Source organism: Grammomys surdaster, unplaced genomic scaffold, assembly GCF_004785775.1.
Source record: "Grammomys surdaster isolate TR1022 unplaced genomic scaffold, NIH_TR_1.0 125574, whole genome shotgun sequence".
Taxonomy (NCBI): domain Eukaryota; kingdom Metazoa; phylum Chordata; class Mammalia; order Rodentia; family Muridae; genus Grammomys; species Grammomys surdaster.
The window spans coordinates 832,334-837,035 of NW_021620421.1; positions in this window are offsets into that span (position 1 = coordinate 832,334).

The window sequence follows — 4,702 nt, forward strand, 5'->3', positions numbered from 1 at the left end:
CTCTCTCTCTCTCTCTCTCTCTCTCTCTCTCTCTCTCTCTCTCTCTCGGCTTCATAGCCATGCATGCCTGCCTGCATGTCACCATGCTCACTGCCATGATAATAAGCCTCTAAAACTGCAAGCAAGCTCCCTATTAAATGCTTTCCTTTATAAGAGTTGCCTTGGTCATGGTGTCTCTTCACAGCAATAGAACAGCGACTAAGACAACTCTTCCAAAACCACAAGGTCTCATTTCATTCTCTGTTATAGCTGGGAACACACTTTACCAATGTATATTGTACCACAGAATTTTTGTGTGTCTGTTGTCCTGTACCCCTGTACCATGATCTTCAGGGCATCATTAATATTTATTACAGTAGAAATAGCTCATTATAACTCCCTAGCTTTGACTTTATTATCATCACAAATGTCATTATGATGGACTCCTACAGAAAGGAGCCTCACTCTCCTGTTCTCTGCTTTACAACAGAGAACTGTGGCCAAAACTTCCTTACGTGCACTCACCTCCAGGACTAATTTCTCTCTTCATCTCTAAGTAAATGTTCCAGCAGAGCTGGATAGTTATCCATTTTGTACCACAGAACTCTCCCAGTAGTCATAAGAAGTAGTAGATAGAGAGTTATAGGGGCAAAGACATGGCTGGTTTTGTCAGACTATGAGTTTGATGAACTTTTCACAAGGTAAGTCTTTTGTGTCTAGCTTGCTTGCTTCAGCACTCTTTGTGAGACTCACGTGTGTGTTCCCATGGGTGCACATTATAATATAATATAATATAATATAATATAATATAATATAATATAATATAATATAATATAATATAATATAATATGTATAATGGCCTGCTCACTGTCTCATCCCATCTATGTTATTTTTAGGACTTGCAAAATATTCTTGAGTCTATCAGCCAGTTTGGGACCACCTCTGTACTTATGAGGCAGGCCCAGTCATTAAAAATTGTAGAGAAAGATGACTACCCTGAGCTTGCCCATACCCACCCCACAAAGACATTCTACTCTCAGACAGTCTAGATTTTTCCAGCCCTTAATGTAAAAAAAAATTTAAAAATTTTTTATTTTTGTGTATGACAGTTTGCTTGTGTATACATATGTATACCATGTGTGTGGAGTATCTACAGGATTCAGAAGAGTGTTGGAACCCCTAGAACTAGTGTGTTACAGATGGTTGTGAGCTGTCATGTGGGGGCTGAGAATTGAAGGCAGGTTCTCTGGAAGAGCAACCAGTGCTCTTAACCTAACTGTTGAGCCATCTCTCTAACCCTTATTTTTATTTTTAATTATGTGAATATCTTCATGACTACATATGGGTTGGTTCACATGGGTGTAGTTCCTAAATAGGTCAGAAGATCAGAAGAGGGTGCCAGATCTCCTGCAGCTGGAATTATAGGCAGTTGTGATCTCCCTGACATGGGTGCTGGAAACGGAACTTGGGTCCTTTGCAAGAACAGTACTAGCTCTTACTGCTGTGCCAACTCTTCGGATCTTTACTCTAATTCATATATATATGAATTTATATATATATATATATGTTACATTACAAGCTAGGATCCACATCTGAGAGTGTGAGGCTTTTTCTTTCTGAGTTTGGGTCACCTTGCTTAATACACTTTCCAGAGCCACCCGTTTCCCTGAAAGTTTTATATTTTCATTTTTCTTTATGCAGGGTAAAATTCCATTATTCATATTACAACATTATGTACTTGCCTGTTGATGAGCATCTACCCTTTCCTTGCTAGGGTAAAGAGTGGAGCAATAAACATGTATATGCAAACATCTTTATGGTACTCTGTAGAGTCCTTTGGGTATATGCTCCAAATCCATTGTTTTTTGTTTTGTTTTGTTTTTCAAACACACTCAGGTTTTTTAACTTGTGTTTGAGGAATCCAAACTTATATTCTCATGCTTGCATGGTAAGTGGTTTACTGTCCAAGCCACCTTCCTAGGACGTTTCATTAAAAAAAAAAGTTTAAATTATGTTTATTTATTTACAGGGCCAAAGAGCTATCAGGAGTCAGTTCTTTCTTTCTACCATGTGGGTTCTGGGAATGAGACTCAGATTTTCAGGTTTGGCAGCAAGTGACTATTCTGCTGAGTCCTTTCATGGGTCCTTTCTCTTTTGAAGGAAAACAATTTGCCTCTTTGATTAAATATTATCAACAACTTCTCCACATCCTGATATCCCTCCTGACACTAATGTGTGTGCTGCTTGCTGCCTCTGCCTAGGGTCACTTCTGGTCTTCTCTCTGGTTCAGCTTCTAGATTCCAGTGTCATCGGGAACCCCCACTCTCGCCTTTATCATTTCTTTGACCCTTTGGATGTTTGTTCTCTCCTCTGGTACTGGAGATGGAACTCCAGGGCTTGACTATGCCAGGCAAACACTGTATACCCCCAGTAGCAATTCTCTCTCCTGTCTTTAATTTTTATCTTGAGATAAGGTCTTGCTAAAGTTGCCAAGGTTGGCTCAAACTTGTGGTCCTTCTGCCTTAGCCTCCCGAGTATCTGGGATTACATGTGAGCACTAGCTTACTTGCACCATCCTGGTAATTATACTCTTTGTGCTATGTTTACCAAAGCAGTTGGCATTTTCATATTTTCTTCCAGAACTATAGCTTTACATGTCTGCCTCTTCTGAAATATGGAGTTCTTTGGCGTCTTGCTTACCGCTGCATCTCTCAGAGTGCCTGGGTCAGAAAAGGTGCTTGGAAAAGTTGGTTGAATAAATAAAAATAAATTGGAGTACAACATATCCTATATACTCATTCATTCAAGAAATATTTATTGAGTGTTTGAACGTGCCTGGCCATGTTCCAGTTGTTGAAAATAAGCAAAACAAAACATTCCTGCCCTGAGGGACATGAAAGACAGGAGGGGTTTTAAGGACTAGGAAGAGAAGCAAAGCACAGAAAAGGGAGACTACATGGTGAAGGTGGGACTTAATATCCACCAAAGGAAATACCTTTGGAGTAGAAATGTGAAGTGAGACACATCTTTCCATGGCCAGAAGAAGATAAACAAAGTGCAAAGGTCATTCATGTTCTAGGAGCAGGTAGGAGGCTAATGTGGCTGGCTGAGGACTAGAGAAGAAGGAGATACACTTAGTTAGAAAAAAAGAGCAGATTGCATGTGATCTAGGGGTCCCTGGAATAAAGGCTTTTTTTTGTTTTTGTTTTTAATTTGCCCAAGATATTAACCATTGGATTTTAAAACATGTATTTATTTTACATTCTAATCAGTTTCCATTCCTTGCTTTCCTCCCCATCCCTCCCCAAGGAACATTATTTTGACTTAGGCTTTAACAAAATCCCCGGGACTGCTGTGTTGAACACAGGTTGGAATGAAGGAGAGCAGGTAGGAAAAATGCTATTTCAGTATTCCCAGCATACAGACAGCTAAAGGTGGGATTGGCAGATTTGCTAATGGGTTAAGATGGCTATGATTGGAAGAGAGGAGTGAAGGGTAGCTGAGATGCTTTGGCCTGGACATTAAAAAAAACTGGGCTTGACATGGACTGTAGTGAGGATAATTGTGTAATGACCATGTGCAGTGTGTTAAGGTGCCAGTTCTACTGTTTGACTCAGGACATGTTAAGTTTGACACATTGCTCACACTTAAAACATATATTTACTGACTGTAATAAACTCAGCCTTTTTGTTTTGTTCTTTGAGACAGGGTCTTACTATGTAGTCGAGACTGGTTTGGAATTTGCTATGTAGCCCAGGCTGACCCCAAACTTGCAATCCTCCTGCTTCAGCCTCTTTGAGTGATATTACAGGTGTAGGCCATCTCATACACAGCTATAAATTCAGCCTCACTTACTAAACAACAAGATGAGGTGCAGGAAGCTGTATAGACTGACGTTTAATCTTCTCATTCTACATAACCCTAATATTTTGTTGCCTTTTGTGGACAAGAGATTGTGGCCAATTGATATTATTAGATATAAGCAAATCTGGGACTGGGACCCGCTTAGTCTTCAGAGCTGTTTGTCAATCTGGATCCGAAGGGTGAGGACCACGTTCTGAACATATTTGCCACAGATATAGGTTCTGTTGTGAAAAGATGCCTGGAACATGAAACAAGATTTTAATCCCAGGCCAGTAGCCGCTGTGAAGATGAGGGCATGATGGAAGCAGGTGTTTGAAAGCTCCACTCTCAGTGGAGACAGTGTTAAAGAATCGGAGATCAATTTCTGCTGCTATTTATTTGAGTATTTATTTGAGATACTAAAACCTGCCCTGAACCCTTAGTGGGTGTTAAAAAAACAACTCCCAAATGTTGCTAATTTGGAAACACTGCACTGGGGAGAGAAGGCGCACGGGTCTGGGACTCTTGCCCAGACTATATCCTTTTGAAAGTTTAACCTCGTGTGGCCTTCCTTAGGTGGCCCTCAAGAAAGACCAGGATACGGAGCACAAAGGCCGGGAACTGCTTAGGGCCTCAGCATCCGCCCCGGTGTCCGCCTCCCCTGCCCCCGTTGGCTCCCCACACAGGGAACGCGGGCGGGTAGCCGACCGGCGCATGCGCTCTGGGTAAGGTCCGCTCCCCGCGACGCCAAGGGGCTTGCGCTCTTTTCCGAAGCCCCGCCTCCTAGCGCCCGAGGCGACCTGGGCGGGGGCGGGGCGGCGGACCACGCCCCCAGCCGAGTCGAAGAGGGCCGACCGGAGCCGAACGCCTCCGAGTGCCA